The sequence below is a fragment of the Dipodomys ordii genome, unplaced genomic scaffold (genome assembly GCF_000151885.1).
Source record: "Dipodomys ordii isolate 6190 unplaced genomic scaffold, Dord_2.0 Scaffold98, whole genome shotgun sequence".
NCBI classification, from domain to species: Eukaryota; Metazoa; Chordata; class Mammalia; order Rodentia; family Heteromyidae; genus Dipodomys; species Dipodomys ordii.
In genome coordinates, this window is record NW_012267314.1 from 9,080,010 (window position 1) to 9,101,124 (window position 21,115).

A 21,115-nucleotide genomic window follows, 5' to 3' on the forward strand; every position below is an offset into this window, starting at 1 on the left:
AAGGATGCCAGAGCCACTATTAAAGAATGTTACCAAAGAAGTGGTTTTGTCCAAAGAGTCTAGTTTTAGACAAATCAGGGAAACAGAGGAAGGACAAGTATGCTGAAAGATAAGGGTGTAGACAACAGTGTACTCACCATGGAATGGAAATATTTAGACACAATTTATAAAGTAACTGTGATGTGGGATATGGTGGTGGGCAAACACAGATAGGGGACTTTGCTTTAGGGGACTTAGAGGCAATGAGGGAGGTAGTTCTACATTTGAGTGTTAATTCCATCACAGGTAGGGCATAAAATTATCTCTAAATTAAGATTTAAAATTTGGAGTGAAGTTGTTCAAGGACTTTGTAGTTACAGCCTAATTTCTTCACATTGCTTAACAGGCGGAAATAACTACATTCAAAGTAAGCAAGAAACCACTGAAAAGCTACTGAGAAGCAAAGGATTTACATTCCTAAGTCTATACACCAAATTCTTACCGAGGGAGAAAAAGCAATCCCACTAGGTTATTAAAATGATTTTATAGTAATGACGTTAGTGGTGACATCATCTAGTAGTCTTCTGTCCAGTTTAGTCAGCGAAGGTGTCCCATTTGCACAATTCTATTTTGGTTTCTTTCTAAACTGGCATGTGTGTGAAACAAGCACTCAAGAAAAAATAAAAAAGTGTCCTACTTGTAGAAATTGGAGATAACACAATAATACAACACAGAAAGTTTCAGAACCCGATCCCATCCAACCAGCCAGCTTATTCCATAATTCAAATCATTTTATTAAGATTTTCAATATTGAAGGGATGTTACATGTACATTAGAACGGTGCAGGAAAAGGCCTGCAACTGACCTTCAAAAGTAGTGAGTGACAATCCACTGATTTTCCCAGAAGCCAGAAAAACAACTTTAATTGTGCTTATGATTAAGTGAGTAGGAGAGATCTGATTACCTCTTTACAAAATAAAAAACAAAATCACCCGTGATATGTAGAGATCAAATTGGTTTTCATTCTGTGATGGTCCCATTCTGCACTTATGCCACAAAAGGTCCCAGATAACATTTATAACATGAATATCTAAGATGTGGATAGAAGTGTGGTAAATAATTTACAAGGTCTACCCTAACTAGGATATAATTTATTTTAGCAGGCCTTGAGATTTTTCATGCAGAGGAAACTGTTTCCAACAGTGCCTTCCTGTTGAGTTCCAAATATTTTGAAAGATAATATAACAAACCCTAATGTTTGAATTTGAAAACTATTATGCCAGTAGGAAGGATGATGAGAACTCTTAAGAATGGCACAGGCTTGGCTGACACATTTTTTCAGGTGAGCAAATCCTTAATTGCCACTTGTGATGGAATTAAAGACTCTTCATCCGAGGCAAAGAATTGAAAATCAGCTGGAAGAATTTTTATGTGAGATCATCTCCCCACAGTGATGAGTGAAGAACATGAATTTTTCTTCAAGAGCAACTCCACACCCACTCCACTGACAGTTGCATTTTTCTCTACATACTCCTAGTCAATAGTTCAGCATCTTCTTTTCCTTTCTCTAGACAGGCAATTTAGTTTCACAGTAAAGAAATAGAAAAGGCAAATTATCTCATCACTTTTCAAATTACTTTCCCCCCCCCCATTTTTTTGGTTATTATTGTTTTGAGGCACTACACATAATTTGAATCTCTTAGGAAATTAGGATGCTGCATAGAAATCTATAAAACTATGTTTTATATTTATAAGATGATTTCTTTGTTGCTTTCTATGTACCTCCTCCATGGTATAAGCCCTGCTTTCACTGTATTTGATGTTGATATAATTTGTGGAAGGGAAGGGAAAAAACAAAATTGTTTAAATAGGGTTACAGGTGGACCCATTACAACAATGAGATGTACAAGAGTTATGTCGAAAAACAAACTTTACAACTTTGTCAGGGTAGGGGGTGAGGGGAGGGGGGGTGGAAAGGGGAAGGGATGGTACGGGGAAACAAAGGAGGAGGCAACAATGCTTGATAAGAAATGTACTCACTATCTTGCCCATGTAATTGTAAGCCCTCTTATGGTATTTTCACAATAATAAAAAAAACTATGTTTTGACTTGCAATTAAATTCTTTGATCACACATTATTGTGTCTACTTAATCAAGTTATAATACGTAGGTTTTCAAGTCACTTAATACCTGAGAAACTGGAAGGACTATTAATAGAACTCCTTGGTGGATGATGTCACATAATTCCATAAGTATAAATCATTTTTGAAGACCAGCAACCAGCAATGAAATTTTGCTCCCATCTCAACACAACATACCATCTCCCCTATCTGATCCTTCAACTGAGAATTGACTATCCTATGTTAGAACAATCTCCTCAGAAGAGCCAATGGGAATGGACAGATGGCTGACACACAGTTCTGCCCTTAAGCTTCCAGAGACACTAGAAAATGGTCTATTTTGATTGAATTGTTTAGCAATTTAGCATCATAACACGATTCTTTGTATGCTTAAAAAAATAAGAAATAGTTGCTTTTAATAAAAACACAGACCTGTGAGTAATGCAAAGCGGAAAAAAAAGTGCTTCGAGGGCCAGAAAGATTTGATTTTAACAGTCAGACCCCCCATTTCCTAGCTGTTAACCTCAGGCACATAATTCAGAAACCTTTTGGAGTCTCTTCCTTACCCACATAATGGGTCAAGGCTAGGGTTAAGAGGTTATAGATGCAACCAAGTAGAAAAGGAGCTGACAAAGGTTTGTAGGAATACAAATAGAGAGTAGCTTATTGATGATCTGGAACAACGGGGGCGATGAAATTTCTCAGAAAAAATATTTCTCCATAGGTTTCTAGAAGTCTCCAGAAACGGGGAACAAAGAAACAAAAGAAAAACAAACTCTACAAAATAGACTCCTATATACCCGCTCAAGATAGATAACTGCACTTTCCACCAGTCTTAAGACAATGATATCTGGGAACTGCTTGCACCAAACCAACACAGGAAATTGCCATTGCTTTATAACACAAATGCTCTGGATAGAAGAAACAGACCAGAAATGGCCTGGATTGAAGAAACAAACCAACAAGAGATTGACATCACCCATAAGAATGAGAGTTGGCTCTATTTCCCACCAGCTGAAAAGTCACTGAATTTATTTCATGCTTGTGGCTTCAAAAAAAGTTATAAGTGATAAAGCAAAACAAAACAACCGAAGAAGTAGTTGATTCAAAAAGAAAGCAGCTGCTTACATGGTTATTACAATTAGTGAATGGTGCTGCAAAATCTGGTTAGGAACTTGTTTCTGTCTAGTTAGGGACAAGTTGGTTGCTTTTGTTTTTGTTTGTTTTTTTCAAAAGCCTGCTCTTTCTAAGTTGTATTGCTACAAAAGCCAAACAAAGGAAGTACTCTGGTTTCCAAATATGCCTAATGTCAAAATCTAAAGAAAAACAAAGTTCTGTTTCTTGATTCCATCAACTTCAGACACTTTAAGATCATTTTTAAGTTCAATGTACTTAAGGAAGTATGAAAGGGCTCTTGATTACAAGGATTATTATCTGTGAGACTAGCTAAGAAATTCTTAAAAAGCAGTTGATTCTGTACGCTTCTCTTGTTAACATCTAACAGGAACCTGTCCTTTTTGCTCTCTGTACATAGGAACAAAGTATCTAGCAACAATCAGATTGGACTGGCACTGTAAAAGCAGCAATAATCCTTATTTTCGCCATCCATAACACAACTTCATTTGTAGGCCTTGGGATACCAACTGTGGATTCTGATGTAAGGTCTTGGATCCAAGTGAAGTGCTTTAACTTGGAAGAACACCAGTGTTCTGTGACCTTTTAATCTTCTTTAAACTGAGTGCTCAGCATATTCTAATCTGCAAGATGCCTTAAAAACTCAAGTGTTTATGTAACTGTAACCCCCTTGTTCATCACCTTTACAACAAATAAGAAAAACAAATAACAACAAAAACTCAAGTGTTAGAGTAGGCACTAAGAATTTCTGCATGCTCTCCCTCATGCCCACACCTCAGCAGTAACATGGGTTCCAATCAGTGCTCCAGTAGTAGGACTTAAATCCAGGGTCTCAAGGTCTTACTTAGACTTTTCCACTCAAGGAAGACCTTCTCACTCCTGAGCCACAACTCCACATCCTGCTTTTTGCTGGTTAATTAGAGATAAGTCTCATGAACTTTCCTGCCCAGACTGAGATCTTCAGCCTCCAGAATACTAGGATTACAGGTATGAACCACTGGTACCCAGCTAGGAATATGTATGTATGTATGTATGTATGTATGTATGTATGTATGTATGTATGTGTGTATGTATGTATGTGTATATATATATATATATGTGTGTGTGTATATATGTTTGTTTGTTTGTTTTGTTGGTCAGGAAGGCTTGATCCGTGGGCCTGGGCTCTGTCCCTGCGCTCTTCAGCTCAAGGCAAGCGCTCTACCAACTTGAGTCACAGTGCCACTTCTGGTTTTCTGGTGGTTAATTGAAGATAAGAGTCTCATAGACTTTCCTGCCTGGGCTGGCTTTGAACCGTGATCCTCAGATCTCAGCCTCCTGAGTAGCTAGGATTATAGGCATGAGCCACCGGTGCCCGCCAGGTAGGAATATTTTTAAAAGGGATGAGGACTACTAGCCTGTATTGTACTCAAACTTACCTTCTGAACTTAGATGTCTTGAAAAATATGCTGAATTTATAAGAGGAATTTTGAACCTAAACAATGTGATCTCTTGAAGCACTATCTTCATTTCCTGTGACTACACAAGTAGTGCACACATTCCTTAAGTACTCAGTTTAGAGTTTATAAAATTTCAAAGACATAGAAGGCCATCACCAAGTCTAGTAGGGAGCTGGGGACGTGGTTCTATGATGGAACACTTGCTTAGCAAATGTGAGGGCCTGAATCTGAGCTCCAGCACTGTGAAAGAAAATTTAAACAATTGATAACAATAAGAAACATGATTAAAATGTGTATAACCAGGCCAGGCACTGGTGTCTTACACATATAATCCTAACTACTCAGGAGGCTGAGATCTGAGGATCAATCAAGGTTCAAAGCCAGCCTGGGCAGGAAAGTCCCTGAGACTCTTACCTCTAATTAACCACTAGAAAACCAGAAGGGGAGCTGTGGCTCAAAGTGATACAGCACTAACCTTGGGTGAAAAAAGCTTAGGGACAGTGCCTAGGCACTGAGTTCAAGCACCATGATCAACAAAATAAATCATCATCATCATCATCATCTTTGAATGACCAACTTGTCCTAGTGAAGCTGCTGCATTTTCTGTCAACAGTACTTTTTTCCTGGCTTCTTTCTGACAGGTGTTTGAAAACTGTCTTTTGCTAACATTCCTATTCATTGTCTTCCTTATTTTATCAACTCTTTGTGAAGAAACATGCCACCCTGCCGGATATCAAACACATCTAAGACAATGAAGGCATACAGAATAAGAAAAGTCAGAGGAAAAGGAAAGAGACAGACACAGTGACATCTGGGAACTCATTGCCTTTAAATAGAGAGCTATGTATTCAGGGACCTCCAGGACGACAAAACCAGGCAGGTAATACCTGACCACACTGGAGTGGGGTCTCGATGAGGGATTTTGGTTTCTTTCTCAGCATTACTCAATCAATTTGGTGCTCTAATCACAGGACATTGGTCATAATCTCATACAGGATTATGGTCAAAGCATGATGTCCACAGACAACATTTTCTAATTTTATGCTACAGTCTTTGTATGCTATGCTTCACTTCCTAAGGAGCATTCATTGCATCCACTTAATCAGTATATATTTACTGAATACATGACACTGCTGAGAGTCAGTGTGGAAGGGGCTGGGACATGTGAAGAGGCGAAATTAAATAAACCAGAAAGAAGATAATGGATCCTATGTGTTTATGAAACATTGCTAATGGATTGTGGTTAGTACATTGGTTTTAAAGACACTGCTACAAGCTAAACTGGGTCCTCCCCTAAATTTCTATGGTGATGCTCAAGCTCCCAAGGTACCAGAATAAGATACTGGGCCTTTAAAAATGTAACTAGGGCAAAATGAGGCCATCTAATATGAGAGGTGCCTTTTTAAAAAAAATAAATGTGTACCAGGTGCTGGTAGCTCCTGCCTGTAATCCTACCTACTGAGGAGGCTGAGATCTGAAGGTGTGGTTCGAAGCCAGGCCAGGCAGGAAAGTTTATGAGACTCTTATCTCCAGTTAACCACCAAAAAAGCTAAAAGTGGGGCAGCGGTTCAAGTGGTAGAGTGCCAGTGTGGTAGAGCATTTGATAGCACTCAGGCCCTGAATTAAAGCCCCAGTACCAGAACAAAAAAAAAAAAAGAGAGAAAGAAAGAGAGAGAGAGAGAGAAAGAGAGGGAGGAAGAAAGGAAGGAAGGGAGGAAGAAAGGAAGGAAGGGAGGAAGGAAGGATGGAAGGAAGGAAGGAAAGAAAGAAGGAAGAAGGGAAGGAAGGAAGAAAAAGAAAGGAAAGGAAAGGAAGAGGAAAGGAAAGGAAGAGGAAGAGAAAGGTAGATAGACAAGCATTCAGAAGATGTCCACATGAGGACACAGGAAGAAGGTGGCTATCTCCAGGCCAACTAGAAAGGCTCTCAGCAGAAACCACTCTGCTGATACCTTCATCTTGGTTTTGGCACCTCCAACTTATGAGAAAAGTATTATTATTATTATTAACTATTTAAGCCACCATACCAGACTACTAGAGATATTTACTATTAGCTGTAAAGTGATTATTAGTTTGTTGAAAGCCACATGGCTTTCAACCTTACTGCTACCTTGATCTCACTCAAAAGAGGTGAATAGAAAGGTTTTTTAAAGAAAGTCTGCTACGTACACTTTAAATGGCTTTAAGAACTAAAACATCCTTGTTTGGAAAATAAGGTATACATGTGTTCTGACATTCTGTGGTTGGATGACTGAGAGGGATTCAGTTTTCCAAAAGCATACAGTTCTAAATTCTTTTTAAAATCTTCTGTTTGATTTTACTCTTTTCATGTTTGCTTTCAAAAAAAAAAAAAGCTGGCAGTCAAACACTTTCCAAGCAACAGCACACTGGTCGTACACATATGTATACAATCTTGCCTTTAGAAGCCTTAGGAAAGCAAAGCAAAGCTACATCGGGCCAACAGTTGGAACCCATGGCATGGGCTCAGTTAACTTGTTCTGCTTTATTCCAACTTTCCATCCTCCCCAGCTCTTCCATAAACACGGCTAGTTGGTCAGCACAAGTTAATTTCACAGATGCAGAAGATATTTTGAAAAATACAAGAGTCCTTCGAATCCTGGAGTAAAGTTTCAAAGAGGCTGCCCCTGGCACCCCATTAGCTACCCAGCTATTGTCAGAATATCTCACACTGGAGAGTTCCACAGAGTGCTCAGCACACCCCCAGAACACTTTAAAAACTCTTCAGGAAAAAAAAAGAAAGCTTTTAAAATATCCCAATTAAGACTGAATGAAATTGACTTCACATTAAGCACTGTACTGTAAATAGGCACAAAATTGAGAGAGCCTTGAATTACAAAAATAAAGGGCAAATATTAAAAAAGCCCAACGTGATCCAAAGCAGGAACACAAGAAAAAGATTTTTAAAGAAAGGATTGCTTACTTTGTGGCAGGGGGCGGGGGGTGGGGGTGGGGGTTGTTCAGAAAATGCTGCCAACATTTCTCAAAAGGAAAGGCCTCAGCCTCCTTTGGGGGAAACATACTGTGCTACAATCTTTCTCACCGATTCTCCCACTCGCTAGCAGGCACCTGTTTTCATCCTGTACCCTGCTCTCTGACTTGGGTTCCTGCCTGAAGCAATTTGTAGGCAGCAGCCTCAGATGGAGTTCCGAGTCTTCTTGAAAAGGCAACAAATGAGACTCTGGCCTTTCTGTAGGCAAAGTCCATTCCACTGATTACTGCTTCACCTTTGACTGTGGGACATTTAATTCAACATGGAATCATCTGGCTGCTCGTAACAGTGACAAAAACGTATTCAAGAACAAAAAGCTTTCCGACTATGAGATTCTTTCTCAAAACTTGACTTGAAAATGAGAATATCTGTGGCGGAATAGTAAATAGCAAAAGCCAAAAAAGTGTTGAGTCAAGTCCATGAGCATTTCTAAATGTCACTTTTACCGTGAGTAACAAGAGTGATGCACAGTGTTGTTAATGAAGAGAAATTTTCATGAAAAGCCACCTTTCAAATACTTCTAACCTAGATATTTATTTCCCATAAACCGTGTCTCATTTGAAGAATCCTCTTGAAATGCTTGTTGAGAATGTAGATTATGAGACCTTTCTTCGAAAGCGTTTGATTGCCCTGAGCTAAAATATGAAGCCTAGAAGTCAGCATTTTGATTAAGCACACAAGGTAATTCTCACAGTTGTATGCCGCCTTTGTAAACTGTCGCTCTCCTCAATTTGAAATACCCCCAAATTTCATCAGAACCTGCATCATGAAAAGACAATATACCCTTAAAATTAAAAAAAAATAGAAGTTCAGGAAAAATTACAATGATCCAACAGAGACCGTAAAAAGTGAATCTTTTTTAAAATGTCAGCACATTATTATCACAGTAAACATATTTTTTAAATTAGTCTACTTACCCATAAAACTTTTAAACTTTCATAAGATGTTTTGTAGGCCATTGCAACAAGCCAGGTCAAAGTTGAGATCTTGTGTGACAATCGTCCAAGAAAGTCTTTTGAAATGAGTTTAAAAAAAACTATTTGCTCAAAAGAAGAACAAAAAAAACCCCACAAGTCTTTCTACATAAAGGGAAAATGGTAATCATGATTAATTGTAAGTGATGGCGAGTGTTTGTGCTTATTACAGCAAGTTTGTTTGGCTACTTTATGACCCAGCCAAACATGAAGCCAGGAGAAAGGCACTTTCTAATACAAGGGCTCAAAAAATATATGCCCCATGAGCCTTTCTCCAGTTGCTGCCTGTGTTCTTTGCCAAAACAAGGACATAGATCCAGGAAAAAAAAAAAAAAAAAGGACACAAGATCCAGCAATCTAGAGAAGCAGCACAAGAAGGAAGTGGGAGGAACGCAAGGCCCGGTGCAACAGGGTGGCAGAATTTTCAGCCCATGTAAAAAGCTGGAAGCAAAAAAGCAGTGTTTGAACACTGAGAAGAGACGGACCTAACTGGGGAAGGCTCTGCGGATGCAAATAAAAATGGTCAGTAGGGGAAACAAAAGCTATCAGGAGGAAGTGAAGTCATGGCTCAGTGATAAGGAGCCAGTCTTGAGTGAAAAACGCCAAGTGTGTAAGTCCTAGAATCAGCAATGTGCATGCACATGCACGTGTGTACGTGTATATGCATGCACATGCACATGTGTACGTGTATGTGCATGCACGTACAAGCGCGCGCACATACACACACACACACACACACACATCAAGGAAGCAAATATAACCATGGTTTGAGCCAATGCTTAGCTGCCATTAGCTTTCACACAGTTTTTGGACTCCTGAGCAAATCACAAATACACCCTAAGCATGCTGGGAAGCAACTGGGGATGATGACAGAGAGACAAAGGGCGTCACAGCTTCATTTGCACACTGTGAGGTCAGGAGACCACGTGAGGAGCTGAACCATCAGCAATGTGGGAGAGAAGCGTGAGAGGATGGTTTTAAGCCTGTTCATTGCATTGCTCCTACGCTTCCTCACTTTCTACTCAATTCCTACTGCTCTACTAATAGAATGGCCTAGCCAAACAGTTATTCATTTATTCACCAATGAGTTTGTGGGTCAGACATGTGGCTAGAAATACGTAGACTGTTGAAGAAGACAGTATTCCTTACATAGGGGGGACTCTATTGTAGCAGAAGGAGACCACAAAGAAGAGCATCTGAGTGATAAGCGCCATGAGGGCGTGGGAGCAGTGGGTGGGCCAGGATAGCCTCTTCTAGAGCATGACGGCCAGGGAAGGGCTCTCTGAGGAACAAGGCAGGAGCTGTGCCAGCTCAGAACTGGTGGAAGAGGACACCAACGGAAGCCAGGACTGCAAAGGCCTATGCGAGGGAGGCTGACAAAAGGTAGGGAGGACGCAAAAGGATGTTGAGAACTAAACAGGGTAAAGACTGTAGCACCAGACAGGGGATCAGGAGCAAAGCAGAGGAAATGAGGCCACACAGAGGTGGCCAGGATCAAGTAAAAGGATCTTATGGAGCCTCGTGGGCCAGGCTGTGAAATCTGGATTTCATTCAAAGTGCATTCAGAAGACAGGAAGGTTTTTTTTTTTTTTGAGTCAGAGAGTGACATGATTTATGTTTTAAAAAATTACTTTAGCTGTTGAGCAGAAAATTAATTGCGGGAGGGTATGACTACAAACAGGACACCAGCTAGAATCCTCTGCAGCTGTCCAGGCAAGAGATGGGCAGGGCTTGGCTGATGGCAGTCTGAAGAGACAGAAGAGAATGCTCTAGAGACAAATTTTGGAGGGAAAATGAACAGAACATATGGAGAGATCAGTGTAGAAGGGAAACAGAAAACTTGTATACATTAGCAAGTGGTAGTAGGTAGAATCAGTTAGCAAAATGCAAGAAGGTCATCTTTCTGTTTAGATAATGTCATCTCTAAGCTAACCATCAAAGTCTTCAAGTAAACCTGTCAAACAAACAGTTGCATACTTGAACTTGGGGTACAACAAGAGGCTGTAGGCACAAGTGTTGATGACACCCTACTCCCATTTCTTCAGTCACCTCTAGGGACTAGGCTTCTTTTTTTTATCTTGCTATGATTCCTCTAGTTTACCTTAGTCTTGCCTTCTAATCTTTCCCTGTTAACACTTATACAGTAAGCCTAACTTACTGTATAAGTGCAATTGAAGCGATCAAATGAAATTTTTTGATTTGTTGAAAGGCAGTGTGTCTTTAGAGGAAGTTGGATGGGTATTATGGAAAAGTGAATCAAGCATCTGTATATAACTTTGAACTCAGCATCCTAAGCACTCTGCCATTTTTCCTGGATGTTAAGTTTCCTTGGAATCAGAAACTCACAGATAGCAAGCATTTACAGTACTACATGTGGCATGGGTATGGTCCCCCCATGAAGCAAAGCAGTACTGTCCTCACATCTCTGCTTTGATAAGACTCTGTCTTCAGTGTTCCTGCTCTCCGAGTCTTTGCTTATCCTTCACTCCCTTCTCCTGATGCCATTTGGGAACTTTGTGCCTCCCAGATTTTTGTCCCCAATTCTCTAGCTGACCTTTTTCCTTCTACTCTCATTTCTGCCTATCTCCACTAACCCTCCTCCCAGGTTTGGAACTCCAAAACAGGCTCTGAGTAGGATTTTGAGCATTCCCTCCAGTTCAGTATAATATCTTACACATAATAATTTTCGTTTAAGAGCCACTGGATGAATAAAGGGCCACTCTTCTCTCTCTCTTTATATCCCCTCATAAAACAAGCTGGTTTGCCAGGATCTACCTGCCAAGCACATACCAGCACACTTTCCAGGATATTCTTCAGCAAAACAGCACTTCAGTCTTCCCCCTGGCAACCCAAATTTCCGTAACATGAAGGGCTGCACTGTGTTAGACTCGCCAGAAGGTTTACAAAAATAAAAATACCCAACCCCTTGAAATGAAAATAAATGGGGGGGGCCATTTATAAATATAAATGATAATGGTTAGACCAGCCTTTGGGTAAGTAATGTTATTTGGCCATTCCCTTCTGTGGTATTTTTTTTTTCATTCCCCTGCTCTAGATGGAGGATGGGAGAGGAAACAAGAAGTATTTATTTTCTCAAGGACTATTTTTGCCTTAATATCACTTTTACATCAGTTGAGTCTTCAGTAAATATTCATCTTTTCTACCAAGAGCAGAGGCCAGCAGTTATTCTGTAACATTAAAAGCACTTAAGAAACCCTTTCTGAATCTTTCTAAGATCTGAATTAAAGGAGCTTAATTGTTCCTATAGGAACAACAATGAAGGTTTATTGCCTTTCCCACTGGAGGAGGTAGTAAAAGACGGATGTCTGACTTGCTCGTTCTTTGTTTTCAGACTGCTAAAGATAAAATAAATTTAGGTTAAAAATACTGGTGATGTTACTTGTTGATCAGACTGGATGAACTATAGACCAGAGAGAAGGAGGTGAGCGACAATCAGGTACCACTAGCTCATGCCCGTAATCCTAGCTACTAAACTAAGGAGGCTGAGGTCTGAGGATCATGGTTCCAAACCAGCCCTGGCAGGAAAGTCCATGAGACTATTATCTCCAAATAACCACCCAAAAGCCAGAAATGGAGCTGCGGCCCAAGTGGTAGAGCACTAGCTTTAAGTGAAAAAGCTCAAAGACAGTGCCCGGGCCCTGAGTTCAAGCCCCAGTACCAATACCAAAAAAATTACACAGGGTGACATTTTTTCATTATTATCAATATCAAGCATACTAAGAAGCAAGTTCAACATTAAACTAGATAGCTATGTAAAAATCTATAGTTATTTTTGTTTGTTTTTAGTACCTACTTCTGGGGCCTAAACTCAGGGTCTGGGCATTGTCCCTCAACTTTTCACTGAAGGCCGGTGCTCTACCACTTGAGTCACACCTCTACTTCCGGCTTTTTGATAGCTAATTGTAGATAAGAGTCTCATGTACTTTCTTTCCCAGGCTGTCTCTGAATCATGATCATTAGATTTCAGCCTACTGAGTATTTTTAGGATTACAGGCATGAGCCAGCCATCAACACCTGGCTTAATGTTTTTACAAGAGAAAAAGTGGTTGAAAACCAGTATTTAACTTAAAACTCAGAGCCTATGCATCTGGAGAAAAGCCATCACAATTTCAGGATTGCTCATGGCTGTAATTCCAATTGAGGTCCTGGTAGATATTAGATAGAGAACTTTTACTTTGATTAAGTTCAAAGCAGGAGAAAGCCATGGTTGTCAAAATGGAATTGTGTTATATTAAAACCTATTTTTTTTTACATGTTGATGCTACTGATAACAAAAATCACCTTCCTAAAATTTTTTTTAGACTTCTTCAATAGATAACTCAATTTCATGCCTATACCAATTTCTGGCTTTACTAAACACTAGAAGTATACTGCTAGGTGTGAGTATAATGCACCTTGGAATGGTTTGGGGTTGTTTTAAAATATGTATTACCAAACTGCCCTCCTGAAAGCATGCCCCAGCTAAAACCACAAGATAGTGATCCCCTGGGAAGCATTCATGTTAATCTGGGTTGAATTCATAGGTGGTCAAGACATCTGTTTGGTTTTTCATTCATTACTTAATTTTTCATATACTAGCTGGTCACTCAAGTTTCCTCCTTGATCAAGCAACACAGTCAAGTTACTTAACTCCAGTGTTTCAATTTTCCTCATCTTTAAAATGAGGACACTAGAACTATAGTTACCCTGAGCAGATGAGGTAAAGGTGAACAAGTTCATTTCAATATAGTTAATTCCTGACCCGTCGTGAGTGTACAATTATATCAACTGGACATTTTGAAAAATGCCTATTCATATTCTTTACTTGCTTTACTGCCTTTAAAAAGGTATTACTATATTATAAGTATTAATCACCATATTCCACATGTAATGCAAATGTTTCTTTCAATTATGACTTCTTTCAGTTTGCTAACTGTGGGGCTTGTCTGTTTTTGGGGTTGTTCAGTTTCTTTTTCTGCATGTAGATGGTTTACAAATTTTTATAACACCAATATTTTCATCATGAGCCAGAATATATTACAGAGACTAAATATTCAATTATCTGAAAAACAATATTCAAATGTAAGAAAAACAGTAGAGGAAAATTTATTTTTAAAAAGTAACTAATTTGTAAAATAGAAAATGATTAATCCATTTCATGCAGTAAAAATTTAAGTTGTTATATGAAAAATACTATCAACAAGCTTTCAGGGCAAGATAAACAGGGGAAAATATTTGCAAACAAATCAAGTAAGTATATAAGTTTAATCATCGTCACCTACAAATCTATAGGAAACCATAAAAATAATGCAAGGCTACAAATGGGCATTTCAGAGAAAAATGAGCTACGAGTGATCGACTTTATTCATACTCCAAATGAGAAACCAGTTTCTACACTAAGATTTTAAAAAACTCTTTGTGCACGCACTGTGGTCAGCAGGCTCAGCTGAGCAGTCTTCACTGTACAATGCCGCCTAGGCAAGGCACCAAGTAGTAGCTGAGTTCTTGCTAGTGTTCCACTTGTTAAGCTATGTGTCTGCAAGGCTGTCTCACTCAGAATGACTTCTGTTTCTCCTAAAATAACATATGGACCAAGAGAGATCTTGATTGCAGCCTGTTGTTAACAGAATTCCAAAAGCAACAATTTTCACACAGTGGATAGTCACTGGGGGGGTGGCCTCGTCGGGAATAATGGACAAGTCTATCAAAATAAAAACGCAAAATTCTTTTTGGACCCAGAAATTCCACTGGTAGGATTTTACTGGTACATGTAGTTCAAGATGTTTTAGATATGGGTGTTCATTTTAGCATCATTCGTCATGCAAAAAATAACCCAGAAACGATATAAAAACACAAGTACAAAACATAAAAATAGAGTTCTTTGGAGAGAAATGTTGATTTATTCACATACTAAAATATTGCTTGTTGTGGAATTGAAAAGGTCAAGATGGATTTTTTTCAAGCCGTATTACATGAAAAATTCAAACTACTGAGCTGTAAGTATAATGATTTGTTTATGATATACATGTTTTATTTATATTTTGTTTAATTCATATATATCTATATATGAATTACAATTGTGTGGAATGGAAGATATGTTCATGCAGGGGTTTTATTTAGGAAGTAGGACAAGGGATCTAAAAGTAAGTAAGCTCAGTTTGATCCTCAAACCCTTTCATACTGTTTGATTATCATTTATGTTCATTAAAGAGAACAAACTACTTTTACCTTCATAACTTCTTCCTATGCCTGGTTGACAAGGAATGGATAAAGACAGAGATCTCAACATAACCTGGAAACCTAAAAATGCACTTGGATGTAAGTTCTGTTGCAATCTAGGATGTTCCTAGATTCACTTGTTCCCATGCTTCCTAACAGTGGGGACAGTGGCAGTATCTGACCTTTCAACTCAAGAGCTAAGTCAAAGTAATGAAGAACAAGTTTGAGGCCCAGCATGAGGTGGGGTTATAATTGATGAAAAGAAAGTTACTAGACTCAGACACCACCCTTCATACAATGGAGCCAGAATAATACAACTTCTGAAGTTTAAAGAAAAGTAACTACAAATAATACATATCTTTCATTCATATAAGCACTGGCTTAAATGTAGTTCATTGAGAATATGTATTGATTTATTCACATATTCAACAAACATAACTTGTGTGCTCAGTCTACCATGTCCAGTAGTTGGCAATGAAAAAATCAGAACTCTTAACTCTTCTTGGGCATGAGGTCAGAAGATCCTGGACGCATACCTATTTAGCCTGTGTTTAAAAATAATAAAGCTGATTCTCAATAGAGTACTAGAATATCTAATTTAGCATCATCTATAAAAAATTATGCTCCATGCCCAAATGGAGTTTATTGCAGGAATGCAAGGTTTCTAAAGAAAAATTAATGTCATTCAAACTGGAAAAGAAGTAAAATTTCCTTTCTTTACAGATGACCTTACATGGAAATCTTGTGTGTATAGGTGTGTAATATCTATATCTATATCTATATATCATCATGTAGAGAGAAAATCACGACAAATCCCCTAAAAAACTATTAGATCTAAAAATATTTGAGTTCACCAAAGTTACAATGTACAAAACCAATGTGAAAAAAGTACAAAAATCAGGTTTTGTACTTGTAACCACTAACAAGGAACATTCTGAAAATAAAATAAGAATTTCATTTATAGCAGTATCAAAAATTATAAAATACTTGTAGGTAATTTTAACAAAAGAAAATAAGACCTAAACACTAAAACTATAAAACAACATTAAGTGTAAAGGAATCTAAATAGAAAGACATCTTTGTTTCTATCAGGAGATTTTTCGCCTTTGGTACCAGGGTTAGAACTCAGGCCCTTACACCTGCTTGGCTCTCATCTACTTGGGGTCATCTCTGGACTGACTTTTTGCTGGCTATTTTAGAAATGAGATCTCTCAGACTTTCCTCCCTGAGCTGGATTTGAGCAGTTCTTCCAGATCTCAGTCTTTGAGTAGTTAGGATAAGAAGTATGAGCCGCCAGAGTCTAGCAGATTAGATTTCTTATTGTTAAGATGATAATATTGTTGAAACTAAACTATAGATTCAACACAATCCTTATTTTAAAAAATCTCAAGTGGCCTTTCTTGTAGAAATTGATAAGCTGATTGCTAAATTCCTATGAATACAATACAAGGGAGACAAACTAGCCAAAAAAAAATCTTGTGAAAGAACAAAATAAAAAGACTCATACTTCCAACTTGGGAAACTTACCACAAAGCTGTACTAATCTAGACTATGAAGGTGACATAAAACTAGACAATGGGATGGAACTGAGAAAAATACTCAGTGAGACAGAACTGGGAATTCAGAAACAAATTCTTACAGGTAGAGTTGATTGGTTTCCATACAAAAGTGCTAAGACATTTCAAAAGGGCAAAGAATCATCTTTGCAACAAATGGTTCATGTGGAGTGTACCAACAAAGAGTAGTAATGGCCTATCTAAATGTCCAGGTACAAAAGGATAAAGTTGAAATCCTGCATTGTACTGCATAGAAACATCAGCTCAAAGTGCATCACTGACTTAAATTTAAGAGTTCTAAAGGGTTCTAAAGGCATACATTTACTTGACTTTGGTTAAGTACTGGTTCTTACATATAACACTAAAACCAATAACAAAAGAAAAAATAAGTGTATCATCAGAACTGTTCAATTCTGAGCTTTTACGTCATCCTATCAAGTTGAAAACACAACCTAGAGAATGGGAGACAATATTTGCAAATCATGCATTGGATAAGGCACATACTGTACATAAAGAACTCTTAAAAATCCAAGAATATAAAGTCAAATTACCAATTTAAATGAGATAAAGCCTCTTCCATTTTTTTCCCAAAGAAGATAGAAAAATGACCAATAAGCACCTGAAAAGATGTTTGGTGCCATTAGAAATGGCGGAAAAGCAACAACAACAATACCAACAACAAAAGGCAATACCAAAAGTTATGCCAAGAACTGAAGCAACTGGAATCCTCATATACTGCAGGAGATAAGGTAAAATGTATAGCTAGCCATGATGGAAAACTGTAGCTCCTTAAATGGTTAAACATAGAATTATCCATCACATCGATTCAACAATTCCACTCCAACTTCTATACCAAAGAGGAAAAAAAGTCTCCTTATCATTAATTTCTATATAAAGTTCAGGGCAGCCATTATTCATAATAGCTAAAAATTAGAAACAATGCTGATGAATGGATAAGTCAAATGTATCCTCTTTATTCAATGGACTTTTATTTGGCAATGAAAAGAAATGATATACTGGTATGTACTTCAACATAGATAACCCTTGAAATCCTGTGCCAGTGAAAGAAGTCACCCATAAAACCATCACATATTAATATATCACCCCGTTTACATGAGATGTTCTCTTTTTTTGTTGCTTTTGCCAGCACCAGGACTTGAACTCAGGGCCTGGGTGCTACCCCTGAGCCTCTTTGTGCTCAGGGTTAGTGTTCTACCATTTGAGCTGCACCTCCACTTCTGACTTCCTGGTGGCTCATTGAAAATAACAGCCTCTCATGGACTTTGCTGCTGGGGTTGCCTTTGAACCGAGATCCTCAGATCTCAGCTTTCTGAGTAGCTAGGATTACAGGTGTCAGCCACAGGCACCTGGCCACCTGAGATGTTCTTAAATAGGCCAAGCCAGAGGAAGGGAGTGACCAGGGTGGAAATAGGTATTAGGGGTTGTGCTACACTACGAATCTACTGAAAACAGTGAACTGTGTACTCTTAATGTATTGTATGATATGTAAATTAAATACCAATGAAGCTGATTTTCTAAAAAAAGAAAAGAGAAACAGGTCTAACTGCTTACTTTAAGAAATATCTATTGCGTGGAGAAAGGAATGGTGAGTAGAAACTCAATATTCAATGCACATATGTGAGAATGGAACTAGATAACGAGAAGGGTCAGAGAGACAGTGGAGAATGACGGAAGGGTTGACACTAAAGATACATTATTACAAACTGTTATGTTGAATTGAAACCCCTTTGTACAACTACTTAAAGATCATAAAATTGCTGAACTCCGGTTTAGCTACTCAGAAGGCTGAGATCTGAAGATTGTGGCTTGAAGCCAGCCCTGACAGTGAAGTCTATAAGACTTTTTTTGGGGGGAGGGGGGAGGGCAGTCCTGGGGCTTGAACTCAGGGTCTGGGCACTGTCCTTGAGCTTCTTTTGCTCAAAGCTAGCATTCTACCACTTAAGCCACACACCTCTTCTGGCCTTTACTGTTTACGTGGTACTGTGGAATTGAACCCAGGCCTTCATGCATGCTAGGCAAGCACTCTACCAATAAGCCACATTCCCAGCCCCTCCCTGAAACTCTTGATCTATAATTAACCACCAAAACCCAGTAGTAGAGCTGTGGGTCAAGTGGTAGAGTGTTAGCCTTGAACAGAAAATCTCAGGGACAATGCCCAGGCCCTGAGTTCAAACCCTAAGACTGGCACAAAAGAAAAAAATTATAATAAAAATGAATATATTTTTAAAAAAGAAATGACAACTACTAGCCTTCCAAGATTCCAGAGAAATGGGCATGTCCTAAACTGAGAAAGGCTTAGTAGAACCAGAAGTCAACAGAGAAAAAGCAAGCTAACTTCTGGCTATACTGAAAGTTTTTACAAAAATTCAAATTGAGTGGCAAATCGAACTATTAGACTCTGTGCTACTGAGTCCTCAAACTCAAACAGATCTTCTCCTGTAAGCACTCAAAATGAGAATAATCTTTAATACTGTATTCCGCAGTGGCTGCTCCAGACTTAAACTACAAAGTAGTAGATAGGTGTGGCCAGACAGACCAGCAGTCTTCACTCTACCTATAAAGCCAGGGTTCACCCACTAACAAGAAGTAAAGAAAATGCTTAGAAGAACAGAAGAATACAAACATCAGTGCAAAACTGACCAAATGTTATTATGTTTCTGGTTTTCGTTTTCTCTTAATCTGATAGTACAACTTCTAGAAAATGGAGTAACTTCAACAGAGGTCAAGCAGGTACCATGATAAAATTGCCACACTTGTCCATTGCCTGAAGGCCTAACCACTAGCATGCCATAACTTATTTAAAAACAAAAAACTACTCTTGTGGACTAGTCATTTCAATTTACACAAACATTTAATCCATAAAGCCAACAACCTGCCATTTAACACTAATAGTATTCTGTGTTTCTCTAGAAAAAAATACTTTTTCTTTTTTGGTCAGTTGTAGGGCTATAACTCAGGGTCTGGGCACTGTCCCTGAGCTCTTTTGCTCAAGGCTAGCACTCTACCACTTTGAGCCACAGCACTTCTGGTTTCTTGCTGGGTAATTGGAGATAGGAGACTCATGGACTTCCTTGCCCAGGCTGGCTTTGAACCACTATCCTCGGATCTTAGCCTTCTCAGTAGCTAGGATTATAGGTGTAAACCACTAGCACTGGGCAAAAATACTCTTAGTGAGTACTGCTTAAATCACTTCTTTACTTAATTTGCACATTTTGTTGGATTTTAGAATAGGAGTTAAAACATGACTATGAAAGTAAAGGCAGTTACAATTTAGGATTCTACTTGCTTCAACTTCCCTTATGAGTCCTTCTTGGTTTTATAAAGCTTTATTCACTTTTCCATCATTCACCCTAATAAGATTTTGTGACAACAGAGCCTTCCTGCATACCTGCTGTATTGGAGTGATGATTTAATTCATTCTCTGTATCTCTACCCCTCAAAGTACAACTCTTGCTTGCAAGGAAAGGTTATCACACTGCTTTAAAGTAAGACAGAAGAAATAGTTTCCCACAATTGACACCCAAAACATCCCTCAAAAAGCCATCAAAGGAAGTCTGTTTGATGTTCAGAGCACTATAATATGTCATTATGGATCCTTTCAATATTCTTTCTTTCCTCTGCAAGAGGTCATTCTTCTATGGCATGAGCTTAAACCTCTAGTGCAGCTGTACGACATAAACAAAACCATGGTAGGGCGGGGGATATGAAATTATAGAATGCTATCTACTTGGACATCCTGGAACAGATTCAGAACCTTCCTCTGCACCCTGTCATTTCCGTTCAGCTAGATCCTGTTGACGTTTACCCAATTTTTAAAAGTCTATCACGTATCTCAATGAACGACATCAATGGTCTCTTCAAGATGGTTGTTGATTTTGTTCAATCATTGATGGAAAAGTATCAAAATACTCTGTAAATTATGCCATTAGCCAATCACACAATAGACTTGTTTATCCTTAGACTTCTGGGAAGATGCCAGACTACAAGCTACTTACCCTTGCCGCCCCCCCCTTTTAAAAGAAAAGATGGGAGGGGGGTGGAAGTAAAGTTTTTAAACGGGAATATGTACCGCTCAGGAACTTATTACATGCCTTTCCATCAAATGAACTGCAGCTCTCAAAAGCCAAATGCACGAAATCGTGTCCCCAAACCTCGATAGTGAATGTGCCTAACGAAAAACAAAACAAGTACCATTGGAAACAATTACACGTGCCGGGGCTGGTCATTACATATTCAGCACTCTGCCAGGGTAGGGCTTCCACTCGGAATAACAAACCATAAATCAGTTGACACGCTTGCAAGAATTCAGTCCTCGTCTGTTCGGAAACCAAGCATACATACAGGAGGGAAAGAAAAAAAAAGAAAGAAAGCCCGTCGGCGTGTTTCTCTGGCGAAGTTTCGCCAAAAACAAAAACCCAAAACTCGACCCAGACAAGCGCAATGGCGATTCTCCTGAGTTTCTGGCTCAGCAGACGTCTGGATGAAGCCCAGGCAGGTCGCACAGAAAACGCGGCCTGCGCCTTTAAGGTAACCAATCGGCCAGAGCCCAAAGACGTCGGACTTTCCACGACAAAGGCTCGGGCCAGCTCCAGCTCCGGGGTTTCTCCGTGGGACTTGGCGGGTTGGGCGGCCCGGGCCTGTCCCAGGGCCCGCGGCCAGCCCCGGC

General features: G+C 39.0%; 1 protein-coding gene across 1 annotated transcript in view; it reads right to left on the reverse strand.

The window, feature by feature from the left end:
• Positions 1–21,115, reverse strand: part of Phactr2 (phosphatase and actin regulator 2) — a 102,602-nt gene that overhangs the window by 81,262 nt on the left and 225 nt on the right. The gene's annotated exons all lie outside the window — the stretch shown is intronic.